At 40.3% G+C, this 26,099-nt stretch overlaps 1 protein-coding gene across 1 annotated transcript in view; it reads left to right on the plus strand.

Annotated features, from left to right (window-relative positions):
• Positions 1-584: 584 nt before the first annotated feature.
• LOC102099466 (protein inscuteable homolog) overlaps positions 585-26,099 on the plus strand; it is a 127,751-nt gene continuing 102,236 nt past the window's right edge. The window contains exon 1 of the mRNA XM_014257862.2: positions 585-616. The gene's annotated coding sequence lies outside the window, so the exon portion shown is untranslated. The remainder of the gene's footprint in view (positions 617-26,099) is intronic.

Here is a 26,099-nt window from a genome sequence, read left to right on the forward strand (position 1 = left end):
TTAATTAAAATTATTTAATTAAAAAACATCAGCCCACACTTGTTGAAACTGTGTTGGTGTCCCACTACTGATAACAATTTTCTTTTAAAAGAGAAGGATTTTACAACTTTCTTCCAGTTAACCACATCTGGATTTTTAACTTCATTTAAAGTTTTTTGTGTGTTTTTATATCAGACTGTAATTGTAACAGAATTGTTATTTAATCTCCAGATTTATCCAGTTCCTCCTTTCTGGACTATCTTACATTTATCAGGGTCTTTAATTACATTCCTCTACTAGCTGACCACTACAAAAATTGAAATCCTCACCACAAATCTGTAAAAATGTTTCCACTTGCATTGGGAGACAAAAATAGAATAATTCCATGTCTTTTTGGACGGATGCCTAGCTGAAACTATGCAGGGTTTGACTGACAAGAGGATGTAGTCTTTGCTGAGAGTGCTTTCTTTAAGGTCCTTTTTAATCTTCAGGAACATTTAAGCAGATGAATGAAGAGAGGATTTATGCTAGTTTCCCTTCATTTTTGTTAACTCTGCCTGGTTTTTTGTAACTTTTTGTCTCCTGCAACAAAATCTTTTCAGCTCTTCGGGGTTGCTGAATATATAATCACAAGCTGGTAAGTAGTAACTTCAGAGAGTTTTGGTTTGAAATGGCACTCTATTCTTTTGTGTACAGCTGTGGTAGAGGCATAAAACCCCTTTGTGCAGATAAGGAAAAGCAGAATTATTTAAATGCTCAGTATTTGCCAGGGTTATAACTGTAAAGTGTAGTCTTTCAGTGGTGAATAAATACAGTTGACACATAGCTCAGCCTGTGAATGCAGTGGAGAGACTTTACTTGAGCAAGTTGGGAATTATTTTGTGTCTGAGTGAGCTCTCCTCACTGTGCTGCACGGCACGTTATCCTGGGGAATGTGGATGGGAGTTTACAAAGCACAGCAGGTAACTGGCTGCTTCAGTTGGAAAAGCAAAAAAAAAGGATATTTGTTGGTATATACGCAAGAAGATGAGGACAAATGGTAGTGATAAGCTGGGTGATAATATTTGGCCACAGTTTTCTGGGGTGTTTGTGAGATTAAACCCATTGAGGCACTTTGCAAAGGGCAGTGAATGTGTTAAACGTGAAGTTTAAGCAGTTGAGCAACTTTTTCTGTCAGTGCATTTTGGGCTGGAACTTTGGTACGCTTTGAATGTAAGAAACAAGGTGAATGCGTGTGTGATAACACAGCTTTTTGAATGATTTCTTCTGCTGTTCAGGGCTTGTGTTTCTGTATCTCAGCATACATTTTTGTGTTGCTACTTTATTTTGAACCATACCTGCATTTCACGTGAATGGTCTTATCTGATGTCTGTGGAAAGCAAACATAGCTCAGCTTTTAGGAACTTTGAATTTCTAAACCTGGCGTACGCTGAGGCAAATATTTCCTCTTGGAAAGGGAAAGCTATTACTGGGTTAGGTACTGTTTCTCAGTTGCACATGTGGCAGTTTCTACAGACAGACTGAAAAGAAGCTGTAATGGTATATCTATGTTTTTTTGTTTAAAGTGGTTCATGTCCAGGTAGGGCAGGGGAGTGTGTTGGCAGTGTAAGGACAGATGTAACCGGGTTCCTTCTAGAACAGGGCCATTTTCATGGAAACCTTTTTGTTCCCTGCTTCTTCTTCCTCTCTTTAAGTAAATGAAGCATGTGGTTTAAAGTCAAGGCTGATAGATACTAGAATAACATAAAATCTAATTTAGTTTTCATAATATTTTGTAAAAACCCCCACCTATCTGGGGCTTGATATTCCAGAAACCTATGCCTATGGATGAATATATATGATGAATCTCACTGGAGCTGATTGACACAAGAATATAACATGTACTTCAAAAATCTTTGCAGTTTTATGTTGCAGGAATCTAGTCCTCAGACAGTTTGATTTTTGTCTCCTGAAAATCTCACCAATAACAATGTACACTGTGTTGGGTGTTGAAATTGTGCTGCATGTATAGAGAGAGACAAAAATGAAATATTTTATGGGTTTGCTAGAACTACATGGCTGTTTGTAGTGAGAATAATTGGAAGGCTGAAAAATTGATTATGCATTTTTAGCATTTTACTATCTGTAATGAACAAAGGTTTGTTTCCTCCCCATTTGTAAAGAGGAAACCCAAGTGTTTCTTTGCTTCCTATATACACCCTTGTACTCTTTGAGGTGGCTTTAACTTTTCATCAGTGTCATATGAGGTAAAATGTGTATTAAAGCATTAAGGAAAATGGGGTTAAGACATGCACTGTCTAATAAAAGGAATTAGTCTTTTTTGGCAGTCATCCTTTGGCCTGTGTGATTTTTTTCCAAAGGGCAAGGACATTCCTCCTGGTTTCTTTAGGACTGCCATTCTGTGCGTGGATACGTTTTTTACCCATTGACCTTTTTTATTTATTTTCTTGAATGCCAAATATTTAATGTGTCATTTCTGGCAGAAAGTTCTGGTGATCAAAGAGGAAACAAAATGGGCTGGAAGCAGTTTGCTGGAAAGGCACACACGGGATGGCACGGCCATGGAAAGCTCTTTTTATTTTTTCCTGCAGGAGTTGTGTACCAGTCCTCATACCAACTAAATGAACACAGGAGGAAGCACATATTTTCCCGAGCCTGGGAAACAAATGTGGTCTCAGAGTGCAGGGTTTACTACCAGGATAATCAGCTAGAGTGGTGTGAGCGACCGCCTGCCAAATTTCTTTTGCCTCCTGTGTACCTGGCCCAATTAACTCCATTCTTCATTCTTCAGTCATCTCCCCAGGTAGCTACCTGGTCTTAATGGGCCATAAAACACATGGCACTGGTCCATATGGAAATGTTTTGGGGTTTAGGGGGTGTCTTAGCCCTTTGTAGGGGCCTCTGAGAGTGTCAGAAGCAGCAGTGCTGTCCAAAAGGAAATTCAGAGGATGTACCTGTGCCCTCTTTGTGATTACTGGAAAAGTCTCTTTGGGTAATGTAGGTCATGAGATGAAAGCTGGATTAGTTTGGGAGAGCTGGACCCAGTGGAGTAATTTCAGCTAAGCACAAAGGCAAGAACTTCAGCTGGGATTAGATACTGTTGTTCTTATCTCTTAAACAAGATTTCTTTGCGTCTGCCTGCCTGCCCCCCTCCCAAGTGGGGATTAACCATAACTTTTCTAATTGGGCTTGTAAATGGATTGTGCTTAATTACAAGTCCAGCAGCTCAGTTCTTTCCCTGCTATGGCTCCTGTGCTTCCTGGACTCCCACCCTCCACCTGCAGAGGTCCACGGGGTGGGAGGTAACAGGGGGGAGATGGTCTGGTGAAGGACATTAATTCCACAGACTTCAGACTCTGAACTTCTGCAGGTGGAGCTCCGCAGGGAGGGAAAGCACCTCGTGCTGGGATCCCAGCAGAAGGCAAGAGATCCACAGCTTTTGGGTAGGCTCACGCTTGAAAACATTTTAGCAGGCTTGTCACCTTTAAAAGAGATTAGAGCTAGCTGTTAGTTCATTTCTACTCCAAATATTCATTTGAGTGTGTGCTCTATGTTATCTGAATATGTATCTAATATGCAAGCGGTATTGCATGGAAATCGTTTAGAGCCAAGGAATGTATTTGCTTACCTGTTCCTTGGGGTCTTCCATGGACACGTGCTCAATCTCAGGATATTATCCAGAGCCTCAGAATTGAAACTATTGATTGATACTGGAGTAGACCACTGGGACTCTGCAAAAATTTAGAGCTAAGCCCTAAACTTCTCAGATCCTGCCTTCCTTTGTATATTTCTGAGTATCTTTGAAATCCAGTTCCTCTCATGAGAACTGAGAATTGGAAAGTTGGATTTCTGACTCGTATTTTTCTGGGAAAGTGGAGATGTATTGGGATAATACACCTGCTCTGTTCCACTCTAAGTCATCTAGGAAATTTAGAATATTTTGTGAATTTAAACCTGCGCAGCTCTCCTGTCATACAGGAAAAACCTGTAGAATCAAATTTACTTCTCAAACATGCTTATTTTTGCACCTTCATCCTCAGTTAGCTCAAGGGACAAAAAGCTTGTTTTGGTGGTCCTGAGCTCTGTCACATGGAGCTTCACATGAAAATTACTGATACCAGAATTCCAATTTACCAAAATTGCAATAATTCAGAGTTACTGAGAAGTTTTGTTTTTTTTCAGATCTAACAGAGACCAGGGATAAGCTGCTTCTAGAGAAATGATGCTGTTTTTATAGCCTCACATCCTCAGACTCTGCACTCTGGCAGAGTCCCAGTGTAGTCAGTAGAGCCACATTAATTTGTCTCTGGCCAGGAAAAGCTCTCATAATTTTAAGTAAGTCATATGTACGTGAAATAATAATATTTAAATCAGTGAATTTGTATCATACAAGCATGCCTGGAGAGGGATGAGATTAAAACCAGAGATGCTGGTACCTGTCAGATTAATTTAGTGACCTCTCCCTGCAACCCCAAACTCACTGACTTCTAGGATTGTTAGGGAAACCCAAAATGATGGTGAGACACTGAGAGTTCTGATGTTTTTTGTGTCCTTGGTTAGGAAGGTGTTAAAACCAGTCCTGGAAGTGAATTGAAATATCCAGAGTAAGAGTTTTCCAGAGGGGGCTGTGTTGACTGAGGGTGGAATTTGCACTTTCTGCTGTTCTCCTGCTCTCTTAAATTGTGAAAGGTGTAACAAACCCACTGGCTGTGGGGGCTCCCAAGGAATGGCTCACAACAAAGTAATTCAGTGTTGGCCTACTTCAAGCATTCTCAAAAGAAGCCAAGCCTGGTGTTGAGCTGGAGCACAGTCCCAGGTGGCTCAGAGCCATCCTGCATTGCCCATGCCAGGCTGTCAGGCTGTCCAGGTCAGGTCCCTGGGGTACAGCACCCACATGCTTGATGTGACTGTCTTAGCTGGGACACAGATATGCTGACCTACTCAGCAGTGGAGCAGGGTTAGTGAAAATGTTTCAATGCTGTAATTTTGGCAGAGCAAACATGAAAAGGAATAAAAATCAGATCATCTGGGCAGCACGGGCTCCATCTCCCATTAGGGGTTTGCACACAAGAAGACAGTGCACCTCTTCTGAGGCAGGAATCCTGGCTCTGGCCAGAGTTTAAATCCCCATTTCTTTCCCTAGCTGTGCACCAGATACACCCTCTCTCACCAGGTCTGTCTCCTGTTGTGAGGATGAAATTTTCCCTCTCCAGGTTTCGCCTTGCCAAGGTTCCGGTGCTACAGGGAGGTCATTTCCAGGGCTAGACCCAGAGAGGCAAAAGCAAGAGTGCTGAACAAACCTTGGAAAAAGTTGATCATGCCTTGGCTAAAGTCTTTATTCCTCTGGCCTGCTGAAGGTCTGCTGAGGGAGCCAGAGAACTCATGCAGCTATTGCAGCCAGCTGGGAATTCCTGGTGCAGGAGTTAAAACTCACTCAGGCAGTATGGCTGGGTCTGTTGCTTTCTTCACTCTAAAATATGTCATCCCATGCTAATCATGTCAGAAGTGATGTATGACTAATAAATAAGGATATTTCAGGTGTTGCCTTTGATGATGTGTCAGTCAGACAGTGACAGGGTGCAAGCCATGCTCGCTGGGTCCTTTCTGCAGGTGGAAACTGCATTGGGGTCTGCACATCAAGCTGGTGACCAGGCATAAAAACTTACCCTCAAAAAGTGTCCTGGAAGCATTTCTCTAGAACAGAACATATTGCAAGTAGTGAGTTTCCAGCCAGAGAGGGCTGCTTGAGTAACAGCTTTTCTGTTAGCTAATTTCTGTCCTTAGGAGGAAGCTGCTTCCTTCCTCTCTTCATTTAATTCCTTTGCCGTGTGTTGACCTTCACCTGTGTGACTCGCTCCCTGAAATCCTCCTGGGAGGATCAGTGTCAGTTCTAATAAGCCAGCTGTCACTTTACACCAAACAGAAAGTAAGTGTTCCATCTGTTAAATGGGCCAGGAGAACCCAGAGGCTTTTTCCACCATCCTCGTTTTTTTTTTCCTAGGGGAAAGTGTTTTTACTTTGATGTGACTGAAAGTGCATAAAGCGGATTTGAAGCTGCAGATTTAAGTGTCTTGAATGAAGACTGCCACGTAAGGCTTTTCTTTATTTATCAGCTGGACTGAAAGGCGATCACAGTGCAGGATCTGGGCACAATGAGTTTTCTTGTGTTTCCAGTCAGAAGATAAGGGATACGCCGTGTCAGGAACACGCTGGGAATTTCTTTCCTTTGGAAAGCTGCACAGGAAGACACGGGAAAAGTAAGATTGGTGCAGGGTGCAACGCTGCTTCTTGCTGGGAGTTTTGCCATTGACTTGGTTGAGAGCAGGACAGCTTTTCTTTGTCACAAATGTTTATTTATTGTTCCCCTTCTACTGCTTTTTGGTGCTGACAAGCACAACCTGTGCCTCTCCACCAGCTTGCACTGGGTTATATTTACACCACTAAGCACAGGAAAGTATTTGAGAGTGGAAGTGGAGGGGAGCACTATATTTTTGTGCCTTTCACACAATAACTGGTGTCTGAATTCAGCAGCTCGTGGAGCACAGGTTTTTAAATGGTGTTTGACAAAAATGAAATCAGTTTATGTCACTGACTGACCACCACTGGGGAGCACCTTGAGACAGGAAAAGAAAGTGGCAGCTCCGGCGCGCGAGAGGAAGGCCATGGTTTATTTCCATGAAGCTGGAGGTGGTGTAAGTATGGCTGCTTCTGGGGATTTGACTCTGTGCTGGGGGTTTTGAAGCTGAAAAGAGGGCTGGATGTGGAGTCAGATGAAGATGATGGAGCATTTCCCCCTGGCTGTGCAGTGAAGCTCCGTGGAGCCAGCCTCTCTTCTCAGGGAAGGCGAGGCCGCTCGGCTCTCAGGGCAGCTCAGAGCCTTGTGCTCAGCATTGTATTGAAAATGCTCCACAGCACTGCAGCCATGTCCCACCAGCTCTCCCCTCCCTGTGGGCAACCTCCCAGGGGCTCTTCAAACTTCTCCTGTCACAGCTGCTCCTTTGCCAACAGAGGCTAAGGGACAGCAAGCTGCTTAGTGCATGTTACAGGGGCTGCCCAAGCTTTGCCCTGGAGATGATCCTATCTCCTTCCTGGCTGCAGAAGTGGGGAGGGCAACTTGCCTCTTTTTCCTCTGGACATTTAATTTGTCCCTGTCTCAGAATCTTCACAGGCTGGAGGCTTAGAGCCAAAATCTTTCTTCATTAGCACCCTAATTTATACTCCAAACTAAGTGTTTGCGCTGAAACAGATATCTGAGAATGATTTCAGGATATTTAAATCTAGTTAAGTATCCAGTGCACCATCCCTCAGCCTGACTGAGCTTTGAAACTGGGTGTGTATGACAAATATACATCTGTCTTCTCTGTGTCTTCCCATGTATGGGGAAAGGCCTTAAAAAATTCAGATCTAGAGCCCCATGGTTGGCCCTGCTCTGCAATGAGCAAACTGCATAGAGAGGGTTCTGGCTTTGTTTGTTCTGATTTTGTGTTGGATTTTTTTCTTGGATGTGTTCCTAAGGCTATGACTTGCAGAGAGTGGTGAACCTGATATTTAATAATGGTTCATTTTTCCTTTTTTGCCCCCCTTAGTCCGCTTCAAACAACTACAAAATGGGGCTACCTAATCTTTAGACCTCCCCCTCTCCCCAGAACTTCTGGCTATAGCAATACTGTACCTTAAACAAAGTACCTGGTAGCCACTAAGCCACACAGCTTTGAATAATTGACTTTCTCAACAACAGCTGAAGTTTGTGGCTTCTCAAGTGAATGGAACTAAAGCCCACAGAATCATTGTCTGGTCAAGCTACTGCCCAGGTGGGAAGCAGTGCTGGGTATTGAGCCAAAACTTTCTGTATTAAAAACAAAAAACTGATAGCTTCATTTTCAAGAGATCTAGGATGGAATTTATTTTAAATAAAAGTGCATATATAAGTGTATGACTATACAAACTTCTATATGGAACCAACAGCAGATAATCAGCCTGAAAAATGTGTAAGCAACAGATGTCTTTCAGCATGTGCTACTTGGATGTAAACCTAGAAAAAGAAAATAGATTGTTTTATGGTTAGATCTCATCATGTAAGGGAAGTAAATAATTCATAGACTTGGTGTAGTTCCTTGCTGTTATATCTGGAAAATAGGCAACACACAATTCAAAAGATAGTTCAGACCTTTTATCTTTGATAAAACTTTGTCCACGTCACTCCCTCTGGAAGTGAGAACTGTTGCTAATTAGGAAAATGAAATGTTTCCCTGTGTAGGTACCAGGCTCTGAAGACAGTTAAATCAGTATTCTCTGAGAGTACTGAAACTGAGCCACTGAACACTTGTTGATGTTTAATCAAATTGTGATTTATGGACTCAGGCTTCCTTCTGAACTTTATATTACTTAGAGCCTGTCTAAGTGACAGTTTCTATCCTAGAACAAGAAACCCATTTTGATATGATATAGCACATTTTTCACACAGTGAGCCTATCTATTGCAAACTTTGCCCTGTCCCAGATGTAGGGATTTTGCTATTTGTTGTATGCATACATGAATGAATAAAAATATAGGTGCTCTTAGCAGCTAGTGATCTAGATGTGGGTTTTAGGCTGTATAATCTTGGACATTAAAAAAAAACTTTGGAGGAGCAGATTTAAAACATCAGCATCCTCAAATTGTCTCATTTAAAATATTCTCATTGTTTTTGGCTGGAAAACCGCCTTACTCTCATCATTTACATTAGCCCTTCTACAAGGCAGCTGTGAGAAAGCTTTCCCGGCCAGAAAACTGCTTTTCTCTGTCCCATATGTTAAGGATTAACTGGCTTAGTAACTTTAGGACTTCATTTCCCTTTCCTAACTGTATTCCTCAAAAAAAATGCTGTAGGTAGGGATCCATAGCAATCACTGACTGTGATGATCCTGGGTCTGCTGCAGAGGCACCACCTGTGCAAAGGAGTAGAGCTCTTGGGAAATGTGTTACCACAAGGAAAGAAACAAAACCAAGCATGAACTGGCCAGACAGTCAACACTGGGTGATTTGGTGAGGAAATCTAAATCACTGCTTTTTCTTAATCCAGTGTCATTTTGAAATTAGTAATGTGTTTGAAGATGGGATAAATCTTAAATATGCTTCCTGGTAAAGTGTCCTCTAATCTTTCATTGCTACTTTTTTCCCCTCTACACGTGGAGAGACAATTAACTGCCTGTAAAATGCAGGGTTTGGAGAGAAAATTGTGATTTTGTATTATACATGCAAACCTAGCTCTGCATTTACAAGGTGCAACTGAGCTTGTAATGAATTACTCTTATCATAAGTAGGCATGAATATTTGCATTGATTCCCACTTCGCTGCTGGTCTTCTATGCTTTGGAAGGTGAGGTGACTTGTTAATTAATTATTATTATTTTTCCTGCTTAACTAGAAATAGGTGTGCATGCTAGCTGGGTTTATTTTTAGGGGACAATGGAGTATGAAAAAAGAAGCTTGGCTCATAATTACTGTGTGAGTAGAAAATATGTTCCCAAGTGTGTGTTAGGGTTAATACAGCCAACACCTGTGAGAGCCTGTTTCGGTCAAACAGCATATGCTGTAATATCCTTAGTAAATAATTTGGACCTAGTATTCCTCTTCTGAGTGTATGAATCTGTCCTCTCCACCCCTTTCTTCTTTTAAGTCCCCAAGATCTGCTTTCCTTTTCTGGAAAGCCCTCACTGTGTGTTAATCCAAGAAAAGAGTACAACTTCCCACTGAGACCTTTGGAACATTTGTGTACAGCAGAGATTACGTCCAGCAAAAGCTGTAATTTATACAATTACAGGACCCAGCACATGTTGCAGAAAGGTCAATGATGAAAGAGGCCTGGGTACTACACACAGGTCCAAAATGATGTAACAGTGAATTGTAAATGTCTTGTTGGTTTGAAGGGTGGCAATGTGGAAAAAATAGAGTCATTGTCTCAGTCTGAGTGTCATGGAGAGGGTTTTGTGCAGATGTGAAAGCAGAGAGAGGAAATGTTGTAAATTACCAGGACTACTGTGAAGTCCTTTGCTCACCTGTTGCTAATAAAGTACAAAAGTGGCAAAACAGTTTGGTCACTGTTATGAATGTGCCACTGCTGTATTTTTTTTTTTTTTGCCCAGCAGAAACTGGGAAAATACAAAAAATAGGGAGGACAGAGGTGTTACATCTCTTTCAGTTTGATAATTTAAATTTCTAATGCTTCTGGATCCTCCACACTCCCATCATGGTGATGAGTGGAAGTCAAACCATCGCCTTAATTTTAGTGCTGGTTTGAGCATGGTAATTATCAAGGTGAGGTTTGATGAAGATTGACAGAAATGTTCTGGTTGTAGCACAGGTTCTTGTCCAAACTAAAGTCAAAGGTGGAATGCTGCTGTCTGGGTGCTAAAGACTGTGTTCTGTTACTGCACTAACAGATGAGAGAGGAATTTAATTTCTTTATGAAGTAGCTTCATTCAATTGTCAATAGGGAGCTATTTTAAGACCAAAAAAACCAACAAAAAAAACAAGGAAAAGCCTTGTTCTAGAGGTGAAAAGAACAGTGGGACTTCAGAATCCTATGTATTTCCTTCTAAGAAGGATCATTCTCATGAACTGCATAAGGTGAACACTATTCTTGTCTCTTTTGAATGATAACTTTTAGTGAGAATGCAGGTGCCCACTGTGCCATGCTCAAGAGCAGTGCCAGAGCTCACAGACTCTGCTCCACCTCCCACTAAAACCCCACATGCACCCAAAAATGCCCTGGTGGCAAGATGTGATCCAGATAATGTCACTGGATTCAAGAATATTCTTCTCTTTGTCATGGTTCCTCGGTGGTTTCCATGGATAAACATGCCATCTAAATGAGGTGTGCATTTTCCTAGAGTGAGGTTATTTCACGAGCAGATTTGGAGTTATTGCTGTGCAGAAGCTGGCAATCATTCCTCAAGGACAGGCAGAAGAATGAGTTTGAGAGTTAATCAGGTTCCTTACACCTTGTGTTCTCTTCATGGTTTCTGCCTTTATGATCCTAATCTCTTGCACTTCATAGCTCAAGATAATTTTGGCTTTTCTCTTGAATCTTGCATTTTTTTGGACCCAGATAGGAAGTCTCATTTTATGTTTCTATTTTCAGCAGAATTTTACCGTCATTCTCAAAACCTGAGCACAACAAACTACATCACAAAATAATAGGATATAAAACTTACTGTAAACCAAACAAAACCTTTGTATAGTATTGTGAATCTTTGTACCATTTTGTCAAAGGCAGACTACAGTTAAACAGGCTTTCAAAACAGAAAAGTTAAATTAATCAGCTATATTTCTATGGAAAACAAGTGAGGCACTTCTTAACACATGAATGAATTGTTCCTTTAGAAAATTGTTTTGCACCATTATGGCTTCAAGTACCATTTATGTAGACTACTAATGAGAGGCCTCTGTAGCAGCTAACACAGCAGGTATGGAAAGGGCTCAAAATTCCCAATTCCTTTCAAAAGTGAATACAGTATATCAGAGAGGAGAGGAGAAGGGGAAAAGAGTAAGGAGCTAGAACTCTTTAATAATAATAACAGTGAACTAGCCTGAGGAGAAAAGTTCCTATGAAAGGATAATACATAAAGAGTTCTTCACACTTCCTCAAGTTTTTTGGGGTTTTTTTTTCTGTTAAAAATAAGTTCAAGATTTATAAAGATTTTTTCAATTTAAGATACTTTTTTTTTCTTCTCTCTTCCCTCTCACAGCCTAGGTACCTCCAAAATAAATTGAAGGAATGGGAAATGGGGTAATTGGTTTGAAGAAAAGGAGACGGGGAGGCAAAAATTGAATAATATTGCTAAAGAAGGAGTTGCTTGAAGGAGGCATCTGGTCCATCACAGTGTTGTAAAAGTATTACTTGAGCTTTCAGGCTGTAGTAGCCCAACTGCTTTATTAGTTGTTGCATATGCTAAATATAAGTAAATATAACTCTAGATTTGGAGAAATAATGAAGTGTAACTTCGTGTGCCAAATCAATACATTCATTGCTTGTTACGGATTTGATTCCAGTGCCCATGGGTGGGGATGAGATCACATCTGAAATTCCAGACAAACTCTGTCATGGCTCCAGGTCTCTGCAAAGCAATGCCTGACTCTGCAGTGCCTGTCTCCCTTTGACCTGTCTCATGACTGGTATTTTTGAAAAGAATATTTCAAGTTTATGAATGTTCCTGGTTTTCGGGTTGGTTTTTTTTTCGCTTTCCTTCCCAGAAAGCCCAAAGGCCCCAGGCCAGGGTCTTCATGGTGAGGAGACCTGTTGTTTGGCTGGCTTAACCTCTGATTTATTGAGGCTGAGCTGCTTTACAATTTCCAGTAAAAAACAAAGAAGTACATTTGTGTCAAAGACTTTTTTATTTTTATTTTGATTGCTGCAGAGTTTAACTGCCTCAAACTGGGGCCAGCCTTTGTTCTGTCTTGCAGTTAAGTAACTCTGGCATTTATGATAGCCTGCAATTACTGTACAAGCTATCATTTTTCCATTTCAGAAGTTAGCATTTCTCCATGCTTGTAGCATTATCTCAGAAGCCACAATTATGTGCATCCTCAGGAGGGGGAAGTGGCTGTGGCACATCACTTAGTGTGGTGTGACCAGACTAGGGAAGCGTATTTTGGGGGTTTCTTTGATAAGTGCTCTTGTGGAGCCAGGTTTTCAGAAGTGTCTGATGAGAAAACTTTGATCACAGCACACACTGCAAAGACTTTTCCTAGGAAGATTTGAGGCTATTCATTCTCAAGTGATTTAAACATATAACTAAGAAAGGTAAACACAAGGTAGATTCTAGCAAAAAAAAAACCTAGCAAATACCCAAAGTCTCATTTAGCTTTAGGCACACTTGAGAACATGATCCAGGAGAAAAGAAGGACCAAAAATTGTTTCTAAGTGGGCAATGGTCTCAGACATCTTCAAACCAATCTGCAAGGACACCACTTCCTACTGGAGCTGCTAAAAGAGCAGATCAGCTGTGGCAGACCTGAAAAACTGTGCTGTGCTTGATTTGTTTGTTCTGATTTGCTCTTTGGCTTCCTGGAATTTTTAGGATTCAAGCTCAAATATGTGGTACCTACAAGCAAAGCAAGAATAAATCCCCACCTTGCCTTTTTGTCAGAGGTTTGCTATTTATTTTTTCAGGCTATATGCAATCTGCATATGACACAGAGCATGTGGGAAGGCAGGGATTTTATCATTCATCTCAGATGAGATGGGTTCCTGATGGCTTCAGTGCTCTGGAAGCTGAGGGATATTTGCAGATGGATTTGGATTAATAAGATCTGCTGCAAAAATAGACGCAATTTTAACAAAACCTTTCACAAGAGGCATATAAATTCTTCTGCCTTTTGCCAATGTATTAACTAGGGTTGTTGAAAAGTTATGTCAATCTCTCCTTCACCAGAAGCTGTGGGGGAGAATTATGTCACAGCCTTTAAGTATGACAGATCTCTATTCTTGTTGAGTTAATCTGCCAAGTTAACTTTTTAACTAGTAACTTTTTACAAATATGTGGATTAACTGTTTATTATATAAATGTAGTGCAAGATCACTGTCAGTTTATTTTTCTTTAATGATATGATATGAGATGATATGATATGAGATAAATGATATATTATAAATATAATATGATATAATATGATATAATATAATATAATACAATACAATATAATATAATATAATATAATATAATATAATATAATATAATATAATATAATAAAATATAATATAATATAATATAATATAATATAATATAATATAATATAATATAATATAATATAATATAATATAATATAATATAATATAATATAATATATTTAGAAGTAAGTGTAACCATGTTCGAATGCTTTGACAGTTTGATGTACTCTGATGGCCAAACACTTCAGTTTTTCTTTTCTCTCCCATGACTTTGAGACAGCTGGTAAATGCTTCATTCTGCATAAAGGGCAGAATCAGCTGTGTTTATTGTTAAACAATATAGTGCTGATTTGGTGAAGAAGAGATTCCAAAAACCCAGGGAAATACAATCCTAAAGCTTGGCTGACATCATTGCTTGGCAGCCTGGTTAATATAGGAAGTTTTGTCTCCTTCTCAAAGTTCTTTGGAGTTCAGGACAGGCCTGTCTTGTGTTCAGTCTGCCTGTCCTGGTCTTTTCCATGGCTTTGCTCTCATTTGGTGGAGGGGAGGCTGCAACCCCTTTCTGCTGCAGCATCACTGCCTAAGGCCTTCTCTCCCAAAGACCACACTCACAGTTTTATGAGGCTTCTGCTGTAATAAATCACATAAAGCAGCCACTCATACAGGGCTTGTAAAAGCTGACTTTGTGTTTTGTCTCAGTGGTGGTCTGAACAGTGCTGATACTCCTTGCACCTGTTGGATATTAATAGGAGAAAAACAGGATACCATTTAAAACTTATATTTTTAATGTTGTCCATTTAAGCATTGCCATGGAAGCTGACAATATGTTGATAAGAGAGATTTTTCCCTGCATTTTAATTTGTGCAGTTAATGCTGTGCTTACATGAGAAATAGTTAAATGCACAGTGGTTTCTTGACATATTTATAAAAGTACAGCGGATAGCCAATTAGAGGAATTAATCACAAAATGATTAAATGCCTAGTAGAAATCTAACTATGAGTGAAAACAGGTTCAGTTCTGTGGATGTCAACAGAGCTGGTGAATGGTCTGGAGCACAAGTCCTGTGAGGAATGGCTGAGGGAGCTGGAGAAGAGGAGGCTTGGGGTGGTCCTTATTGCTCCTTACAACCACCTGAGAAGAGATGTGACATCTGACAGGATGGGATGAAATGGCCTTAGGCTGCAGCAGGGGAGGTTCAAGCTGGACATCAACATCTCTTCAGTGAAACAGCCGAGCATTTGGAATGGGTGGAGTTGCCATCCCTGGAAATGCTGAAGAGATGACTGGATGTGGCACTTAGTGCTGTGGTTTAGTTGACAATGATCTTGGAGTCCTTTCCAACCTCGATGATTCTATGAGTCTATGAAATATCTGTGGTTCCTTTAATATCTTGAATGGATAAAAGCTCTCTTGGAGCCTTCAGAAAGGTTTTTTTGTTTGATAAACTTAGCCCAAGTGTCTGGTGTCTCAGTTTTACAGTAACCTTGCTTGTGTGAGCAGGCAGCGTGGTGCCAGGGAGGCCAGGAACCTTCAATGTGTTACTAAAACAATCAGATTTTGCCTTTCTGTACAAGTACAATGTGGGGAGTGAACAAAGCTCTCAGTTTAGACTGCTGTGAAAGAGAGGGAATTACCTTTAAGGAGCCCAAGAAGTAGCTATGCCCATTCTCATACCCCTTTAAAGCAAAAAGCAGCCAGATGCCACTCGGATTTTAATGGCAATTGGATGCAGTCTCTCCTTGGACTGTGAGCACTATTTTTTAATATTTCCCTCAATTATTGTGCAAATGGATCAAAGCCAGTACACAAATACGTTAAAATATAAGGAGATAGTGAGAAAATGCTTATGGATTGTCCTAAACATTCTTCTGAAGTAGCAAAAGTGGTGCAGAAAGGGTCTTCAGGGAGATTGTTTGAATGTTGAGCAGCTGGCTGAAGTTCAGTACAAGTCAGCTCTGTTGACAGGGATCCATCACAATTCAGAGCTGATCAATATTGGTTCACAAGATGAAAATACTGTTATGAAACTTGCTGCTTCTCACTGTACGTGGGTGTAATTTATACTTTTCTGCAACAGCACCTTGGAAGTTCAGTCTTTTAAGTGCCACTAGAAATTATAGGCAGTAGTGTCATCATCAGCTCAAGGCAGGTTTTTAAACACTGCAGTATCAAAGGAATATTACCTGGTCCAACAAAACTTTGGTGATGAATGAAGTGATTGTGCTGACAAGACGTTGGGAGGTTCACTTGATAAATACATCTTTTTCTTTTCATTTTATTTAAAAGGAGGGATACAATCTTACATCCTACCATATTTTTTTTCCTAGTAACCTGGCTTTCAAATCACAGTGTAAGTTTTCATTTCTCATGTCCAAAATACCCATTTATGCCAGTAATTTCTATGTAGGGGAGCAGAAGCTGCAAGATTAAATTGCAGATGCTTGTGAGCCAGTGTGCTGTGTCACCCCCACAGTGTGCTGACACAGTGTTCATGTGTTTGGACACTCTTTTCCCACAGATAAGTACCCCTTGCATCACCTCTTTTTACCAGAACAGGACAGTACATGCACAGATGCTTTAGAATATTGGTAAAGAATGAAAGAAACTTGCATATAACCAAAAGAAGCCTTTGTTTTTTTATCCTTGTTCTCTCTAATTTTTTTTTTCTAAACGATAAGCTAATTTTTATCTGAGCTTGAGTTGTGAGTTAATTGCTCCTTGTTCAACTTGTTGTTCACAAGATACTCTCCTCTTGTGCTATTTTTTCTGCATGAATACATGTTTTCTTTTGCAAGACCATTCTTTGCATACAACTACATATTTTTGGTACTGTTTCTTCATTGAGGCACACTTCTAAGGTCTTGGTGGCTGTCCATTTAGTGCATTTGTAGTATGAAACCTGTGAAAGTCTGTAAAGCCCATTGCTGTGTCTCTTACTTTGTCATTGGAAACAGATTGCCAGCTACAATCTGTGTGTATTTAATTTGTCTAAAAAAACGTGTTGGCCAAATTTTCACATTTTAGAGTTATTCAATTTACCCTAATGGTCTTTAACTGAGAGTTATGTTCACACAGTAGAGGATAAAATAGACTGAATTTTTTTCTCAGAGCTATTAAATTTTTGAACCTGATGAGCCCCCATCTAGTCCAGAAAATACAGGTTTTTGAGTGTGTTCAGTATCTCTATCAAATCTGGCAAGCAAGAGCTAGATTGCTTGAGGTTATTGGAAGGGAATAGAATAGTTCAAAGCATGGGGTGTGAAGAGGAATGTGATTATTTCTACAAGGCAGAAACTTGCTTTATTTGACAAAGACCGTGCTCAAACCTTAATGAAATGATTTGGCTTTAAGCACAGGCTCTGTACCTCCTGGCTGGACGTGCATTTTGCAGAATCAGGGTGTGAGTGACTCACAGGGCTGCACAAGAACCAGGGACAGAGAGGGACTGGTGCTCTGAGCAGGAGCACCACATCTGTCATGGAAAATGTGTCACTTCCAAATGAACAACCGAGGCAACAGCTTCCATGTAGACTTTAAGGTAGGTGGGCTATGCTGCCATTCCCTGTGAGGCATTAAAGCAATGTTCTGAATCGAAGCTCTTGCATCAGGGGTGTGTTCTGCTCAGTGTTGCTGGTACTGGGAGTTTCTGTTCCACATCTCTCTCGAATACCTTCGAGAGTTGTGTCAAAGCCTTAGAAACCATTGGCACTCGAAGCATCTAAATGGTGAAACAGCAGCTGTGCTGAGACAAGCCAGAGGTGGCACATGCACCACGGGGTGTTTGGCAGGGTTAAAGGCAAGAGCCAAAGGACAACACAACTGATTTTCAGTGAAGATTCACAAGCAGCTTGTCTGAGAAGTGCTGAGCTTGCTGGTCCTAATGTAGCAAAGCATTTCAGCAGGTGTCAGGTTTTAAACATGAGATTTTTCAATTTGTTTCACATGAGCATCCTTAAGTAGTTTGCTGGATTGGGATCCTGGCAGGACTGAAACCTTAAATATCTTTGCCCATTAAGCAGCATAAGTTATAGCAAGAACTTTGGATTTGCAGCTTTTCCTTAAATTCTGTAACATAATGTTTCTCTGTTGGTAGTTCCTGCTTCTTTAAGAGCTTGAAATAATTCATTGGGTTTTATAATATTTAAGAGTCTACATTTTCTTCCTATTAGATACGCAAACATGTTTAAAGAGCTTGGAAAAAAAAAAAGAAATCAATCAATAAGCCCCACAAAACTAATACTGATGAAAAATACATCTCTTGTAGAACTTTGAGGCTGTCCATAGAAAAAATTGCAGTCTTGTCAAGCAAACCATCACAGAGGAGTACTGGTTTTCTGGCCTGCCAAAAAAAAAAGTGATTTTGAGAGCTGTGTTTGCACTTAGTGTGGAGGCAAAGATGAAGCACATCTAGCAACAGCTCAGCTGAGCTCAGCTTATCTGAGCTGTAAGAACTCACACTTAACAGCAAACCATCATAAATAATAGATTAGCTCTACAAAAGGAGTGCTGTTGAGCTTGATTCTGCTTATGTTTCATGATTTCATTACATGCCTTTGTGTCTGTCTGGTGATGATGCCTTTCTTTTTTGTGAATTTTCTTCATGCTGTTTTTGTATATGATTGAAGAAGGAATTGGGAGACTGGATGGCAAATAAGGAATGCAATGCATTTTTTAAGAGGTGTTAGTTGTTTGCCAAAACTAGCTGAATTAAATGACTTTTCAGTGTAAACAGCCTATGTTTCTTTTGGCTGATGAGAAGAAAGCTGAAGCAAAGCTGGGAGAGTTCTCATGGTTCAGGCAGCAGGACCTGGACTGTGCTTGCCCAGTTTGCACTATTGTATAGTAGCTTGCAGGTTTCCTTCTAAAACAGATTTTTTGTACATTGATTGGGGGTCCCTTTTGGCTTGAAAAGAGGGAGAATACAGCAGTTTTTCAGTGCATAAGGGGTGTGTTCCAGCTATAGATTCCCTGTCTGCCCAGCTAATGAGTCTGCCTGAAGTAGATGGATTTCAGCAGTTTACAGTACTGAAAACTGGGCCAAGCAAGAAAACATAGAGGATTTGATTTCATAAAGAATTTTACTTAATAGAATAAAAAGTCTTTAAATACAGATCTTTTGGAAAGGAACACTATTACTGCTGCTCCTCCAGCTGGATAGATTTAAACTTGTAATTACAGAAGCATACTAAATAAGCTGGGCCCCAAAATATGGTATTACTTGCCTCAGTCACAAACCTGACTATTATTTTGAGGTTGAAAATGTTTTCCAAAGGGATGAATTTGCCCTTTCAGCTCAATCCCATATATTCCATTTTAGTAATGAAACGAGATCTCAGCTTTCATTCCTTGTTCCAGTGGAAGAAAATGGTACTAAGTCTACTTTAAACATTATGTCAACTTCTGGTCAAGATTTTGTTTTATTATCTGACTCTATGGTGGTACCTAAATTTGCAGGTAGGCCAGTATTCACAGGAACTGTGAAATAAGTAGAACCCTGCACCATCCATGCCCTTCCTGGTGAGTCTCTTAATTCAATGATGGTACATGTCTCTTGGAGCAATTCTTTGACCTTAGATCTGCCAGTTTGTTCAGGTTACTGGAGGGGGAGCATGGGGAAGATGTAGCAATGTCTTGGGCAAAATGCATGTGGGTTTTTTAAAAAATATTTTTGTTGGTTTTTTTGTTGTTTGTTTTTTTTTTCCCCTCAGGACAAGTTTTTGCACCCATTACAGTGTGAGAGCAAAGTATCTATGCAGGGCTGAAGCATTTCCTGCTCTGCAGGCCTGCAGCAGGCACAAATGCACTCAACAGTCCTACAGAGAACTTGAAAAAGTGGCTTGAGGGATAAATGTCTGCTTGTTTATTGGAATGGATTAAAAGAAAGAAAAGTAAATGTCATGTCTAAGTACTAAGATGTGCTGCTGTGCTGTGTAAAACAAATTGAACTTTACATCTACATTGCATTAGTGTGCTGCCTTCTTTGCTGTTCACAATTTATAGTTTTGAAAAATACTTTCAACCCATAATATGAGCATGTCTTTAGTCACATAATTTGCAGGAACAGTTTATGGTTTAAAAGGAAGGGATTTTTTTCCTATTCACATTTTGGTTCATATAATTACTTTTTAAATTTCATGCACTTAAATGTGCTTGTAACTGTTACAGGGTGAAGTGAAGCCTGAATAAAAAACTTAGTCTTTGACTGGAAATGAACATTGCCTTCATTCACAGTGATAAGGATATCTGTTCTCTGTTTTCCTTAAGTCAGGCTATTTTAATTGTGATAGTAATTAATATTTTTTTCAAATGAAATATCAGTTAATTTTAATCAGATATTTTGTGCCATCAAAGTTCTTTTAGTACTCGGCTCACAGTAAATTGTTCCTAAATGTTATGGGTAAAGATGCAAAATTTTTGTAGGAGCAGCTAAATGCTTTTCTGCTTTATGACATTTCTTCAAATAATTTTGATTTTAAAATTATTCTTCATATACCTTATTTAATAGTGAAAACAAATGAGGTGGTTTATTTTTTTTAGCTAGCTTGGTATTGATAAATTCTTAATATTGGCAAAATACAAATTTTATCCTTCTGGGTCATACACTTTTAGGCTGTGCTGATCCTTCAGGAAAGCAGCTTTTCATTTTCCCTTAGTGGTCCAATGCTGCAAAATAAAACCAGCATACAAGTGAAAGGAAGGGTAGCTTGAGTACATTGAGTTTTCTCTGTGGGACAGAGGTACCCAGAGATGCTGCATTTCCCCTGCTGTTTGCTGCCTTCCACATGCTGAATTCTAGTTCATTGCCTACTTCAGGCAGGAGTGTCAAAATTTCAGAAAAAAGTAGAATAGTTGTAAGCTTACATTAAAATAATGGGCTATAGCATAGTATTTTTAGATTCCAATTCTCTATAGCAAGGGGAGTGAGCCATATTTTCAGCTGGTATAACATGGCACTGCTCCATGATTGCTATCTCTTGTTGATATCCATGCTGTCCTCCAGTAAAACAGAAGCTGTTGATTCACTGTAGGTTTTATACTCATAATGAATCTATATTAGGACATTGTTTTACTTCAGAAAATTAGTTTCCTGGTTCCTGTGTCAGATGTGAGCTTTATGTTTATTCTGGAATCCACATTTCACCCAGAAAATGTTTGTCAAATTTGGAAAATATTTCAGATTTTTTTTTTTTTTTCTTCTTAATTTGAAAATCTGATCCTTTGATTCTGATCTGGTCTTTTGAGGCTTTTTGTTCTTCAGTATCTCCGTCATGAGATCTACTGGCATGTGGAGGAAAAAAAATATTTGAAGACTTGTTCACTAGAATGGAAGGGCCTGTTGATAATTAGCTGTTTGAAAGACAGATGGAACACCACCAACAGATTAAACAGGTGGAAAATATCCGCACAAGAACTTTGCTGTAATGAAAAACAAACCAGTAGAAAATAACGTGTGGAAGTCTTGGAGTGCTGGCTGGGTTGTACACTCTCCCAGGCACTGTAATTGGGAAAGCCAACCTGTTGAGAGTCTAGTGCATGAATAATTAAAACTAGGTCAATTTGTTCTCAAGGGCCACAATCTGAGTCATTTTCAAACATGAACTTCCCTCATATAAAGAAACTGCACTGCCAGGCATACACTGCATATAGGATTTGAGCGTGCCTTTTCGGCCCAAGTGCAAGGGAGCTGGGAGTTTATTGTACCAACAGTGGACTGACCTTCTGGTATTTCATTTTTTCTCCTGTTTGTTACAGGCCAGGTAAGGTGTTTCAGGAGGGGTGGTTGATTGTTTTCTTTGAAAAGCGGTATTTATTGTGTGTCACAAAAGATCACTTGGATGTTTTGTGATGGAGCAGGCAGATGAAAGGGTTGATGTCAGACCCTGCCAGAGCAGTGACAGACTGAAATGTGTGCTCTTGTTTTTTTGAACTTGAGTCTTTATCAGTACCAGTTCAACACATTGATGTGTAAACTGTTAGAAGCAGAAGCCAGCTCCTGGGAGTCTGCAGCCAGTAATCCCAGGTCAGGCTGAGGGCTGTGGTTCTATTTTCTTTTAAAGCTGTGGTATTTAATATCAATCTTTATCTTGGAGCCTGAAGAGATTGTGTATTGGATTCTGGAACTCCTGTTTCAAAGATAGCACTGAAATGACAATTTTACCTCTAGCCTGTTAGAAGAGCCTTTAGTTTTGATTTGGTTCCCAAGTGCTTTTTTGTGGTTTTTTTTCCTTTCTAACAGAAGAAAAATGAAGACACAATACCTAATGTGAGCTGGAAACTTTTGTTTCCTTGGCTGCTTCTGTTTGCTAGCCACCAGTTCATGCTACATCAGGGTGCGGATGTGCTAGAGATTCATTTAGTAGTCGTGAAGATAGTGATGTGGCTGCTGTAGTCTCTCTACACACAATGCTTGCAATTATACATGAAATTCCATCAGAAAGGTCTGAGTGGCTGCAATAGCTCCACTGAGAAAAAGAAGGCAGAAAGTGAGCTTGAAACATTGTGTAGTGATTTTTGCACATTTATCTATCGTGTCTTAAAGAAACACACTTCGATTTTTCGAGATCTGATTTCTGTCCCTTACAGTTTGTCCTCACTCTCCCACAGTCCACAACTATTCTGCCAAATGAAAATGAGAAAACATACTAGCTGTGTCTGCACTGAGGAAGTGGTTTGCTTATAAATGGTGACCATACAAAACCTATAAATGCTGATACCAAAACTATAGTAGATTATACGGATGTGGAAATGGGGTCTGTTTGCTAGCTGAAGGGAAAAATCTTGCTGCTGCCTAGGCTTTTTGCCAAGGCACAGCTGAAGTGAGGTTATTTTAGGTGTGTGTTGTGAGAGCTTTTTGTCCCTTTGATTTTTATGTAAGTTCTTGTATGAACACAGCTATGAACAAAGAGCAAGTCTTGTCTGATTTCACATTTTCATGGACTTGCAACTGAAAAGGGGAGTGCATGCTTGGACAACTGAGCATGGGACAGGGCTCCCAGTGCTGCCTTCAGCCCTGAGTTGGAGCTGCTCAGCTCCCTGACATGGCTACAGTGGTGTGTGGGAGACAAAACTCTGGCGGCTGTGGGGTGCTGGTCTCCACAGAGCCCCATCCTCTCTCCCTTCTCCAAGTGCCTAAGCTATCCAGCAGAGACCTCCTTGCCAGCCCTGAGTCAGAGCAGCTATTCAGCACAAACTCTTGTTCTCATCCTTGGAAAAGGCAGATCTGGGAACATGAAGTGGATAAAAAGCTGGAGGTGGATTTCCCTAGAAATACTGGGATAAGGTCATGATGCATGGCACAGTTACACAGGGTAGACTCAGTGAGGTGAAGAGCTTCACATTCATCTCTCAAACTGAGATTTGCTGTTGAAATTCTGTCATCCTTTTAACTTATAAGCTTAAATTTTAGTATTTCCATACCCACATTATTGGTTGTTTTTTTTTTTACCTGGGACCTTTGCTTTGATGTAAGCTACAAAATCAGTTAATCAATAGATTTTCTTTAAAGGAACAAGCAGCAATGAATATTCAGCAGTTGTAAAAATGCTCTTGAGATTGCCATCTAATAGAGGTGAGATAAAAAGTGGAAGCTGATTAGAATTCCAGAAAATGGGATACTCATCTATTTATAGGAATTTGAGTCTTTATATGCCAGGTTTTATAATTTAGTGGTCAGAACACCCTTGATTTTAAGCACTTCTGGAAAAATCATTAAATGAAGGAAAAGTAAGAGGAATGTTAAAAGAACCAAATTATGTTGATTTACAAAAGAAAAATGCAGCCAACATGAATTGCAAAATGTAACTCTGTGCTGTGTCTGAAACGTGCTCTCATCATTGCTGAAACATTGCCCCATGCCAGGGACTTGCTGTCTCCAGCACAGACTGATGTCCTAAGCATGAGATGCAATGCCACTTTTCATGGTGCATCTTCTTTATTTTCATGGTCATTTTCAATGAAAGTGCCTCCCCAGGGCAGCTTTTTCTTTTATATCTATTTTCTTGCATTCTTTTTGCATTCGAATGCTCTTGCCTCCCCCATTTCTAACTCCTCTCCTATGGAGAACGCTTGTAGGACTTGTGAAATGAAGGTGACCTTTCGTTGCTGTGAAAATGTAAAAAAAAAAAAAAAAAGTTTCTGGACTTCCACTTTTATTAAACAGCTCCTGACATTGTGGAAGACCTGGAAACCCCATGTTTGGTTATATTAAAACTACTCTGCATATATTTTTTAAAATCTAAACATGTACAAATCATGAAATTAAGGGCTGTTATGTGATGACGTACTCAGTATCACACGCGGAAATGTTGCCTGTTTTTATTTATCTAAGTATTATTATAGCTAGAAAACCATGTCAGGGGTTTTGAGAGGGGAAAAGAAGGCTCAAAAAAAACTAGGCAAAGCTTGATGCTATGTGAGCAGAGCTGGGCTGCTGCTGTCACTTACGGTGCTGTTTTCCAGCCGATGTGTGTGCCTGACCCTTAACGCCTGTGAATTGTGATGTTGACGCAAATGCAGCGCACCTGCCTAAGGTGGAGTGAGCTTGCACTCTGTATTTTGGTGTAATTTCACTTTCATGTGAAGGATGTTCAGGTGCTTTGTCAATACTGCTTACAAATCAGGTCCATTCCTAGCAGCTCATGTCCTTGTGCTGGTGAAAGCTGTGCTCGGTACGGACAGGGCTCCTGCTCAGGACAGCAGCAGTCAGTGGGGATGAGCTGTGAGCATTCCTGCCTGTTCCATCCCAGATGCTGCCCAGTGACTCATCCTAGGCCAAATCATTCCTTCCAGTTGCTGCTCCTGTATTTTCTTGGCAGCAGTCTGGCCAGGTTATCCGGCCAACTTGGCCGTGCTGTCACTGCTGGTGGGAGTGGTCCACTATAGCCTGGCCCAGGGGAAGGGAGGATTTCTCCCTGAAGAGCTTAGGGAAAACTCAGCTGGAACATTGGCTCCCCCTGCCTCCTCCACATCAGTGTCTTCTACTCCGAGCAGCCTACTCTGAGCAACTGCTTGGAATCTGATCAGCTGAGCAGAAATTTTGTACACTCAATATTCAGTTTTCAAGACTGCTTCCTGTAGTTTTGGTGTGCAGCAATTTTACTGGTGATGTACCTTGAATGTCTCAGTTCCTCTGAGCTTTTCTGTTTTCTGTCTGGGGGAATTTTGGAACTAGAAAAATATAAATGTTCACTATTCGGTGTATAGAAGTCTTTTTCAGTGAATTAAATTTTTTAAAATGTGGATCCAAGTTCACGTTGTCCTTGCGTTTTGTCATCTGTGATTTTTTTAGATTTCCTTTTAATAATTCAGCCTTCCTGTGTGATTTCAAGTGCCACACAAAGTGTTTTCACTCCCCTTATCTACTAGATGAAGGGCTGGACTGAAGTCTGTTTTAAATCAGTGCCTTTCAGGCAGGTGGAAATAGTGGAAATTAACTGCGGAATGTTTCAGAGGTTCCTCACAGGTTTAAAGGATTTAAGTCCAAGCCACTTCCTTTGCAGAGGGAATGGCAGCAGATATGTTTAGTGGGAGAGCAGGAGGGTGAACAAGGAAGACATTGTATGAAGAGGTGTAGGTAGAGCAGAGGCAGCCACCAGGGACTGAAAGACCAAAGTGTTGCTTATTAAGGTCTAGAACTTTTATTACTTTGTATTTTATTTATTTGTATTACTATAGCATCTGAAAAGTATTTAAAGGAGAAAGGATTTTCTGCAAATAATAACAGAGAAATCTTTACCTAGCAAAAATTTGCATAGCTTAGAGCCACTGACAACTTTGACTAAAATTTTCTAAATGTGTTTGGTTCTGGCAGAGCTAGAAATTAAAACATATTCATAAGAGGATGAAGGTAGCTAGGATAATTAGCAATAAGAATTGATTTGCAGAAAACAGGATCTGGAGCCATTGAAATGCACATCTTCCCTAGGAATACAGGGGTTGTGTGTTTGAGGCCTTTTGAATAATCTGGCCAGCGCTGTTGGCTATAAGGCACCAAATGACTATTAAATTTATCCAGCCTAGCTGTGGTAAGCTGGTCTTTGGACAAAATTCATCACTGCAAACAGCCAGTCTGGATTCCTTGCTCATGGAAGTGAGTGAACACATGCTAAGAGCAGGAAGGGTTTCGTTGTACCAGCAGCTTTAGAAGAATTGAATAAAATCAGGGGGAAAAAAAAAAAAAGAGTAGTCCATTTAAATGCAGCCTCTGAAGAGAGATACTGGCAGCAGTTGTATTTTCTGTGGTGTGTTCCTTGCAGTCCCCCAGCAAACCTTCAGTGCCTGGCACAGGCAAGTGCAGCTCCCATTAAGCTTAGCAGGAGCTGTGCTTGCTGAACTTGGCCCTCTGCCTGTAGAAAATTAAATGTGTTGGCAGGTTAGCCAGAGGAAAATGTTCTTCTATTTGGGGTGCTCGGCACTTGTTCTGAGGCATTCTGGGCTTGTGGAAGAGAGAAATTCTCCAAAACTAGGGCTAGCC

Source organism: Pseudopodoces humilis, chromosome 7 (genome assembly GCF_049639895.1).
Source record: "Pseudopodoces humilis isolate 2021_Gansu_Grassland_sample_001 chromosome 7, ASM4963989v1, whole genome shotgun sequence".
NCBI classification, from domain to species: domain Eukaryota; kingdom Metazoa; phylum Chordata; class Aves; order Passeriformes; family Paridae; genus Pseudopodoces; species Pseudopodoces humilis.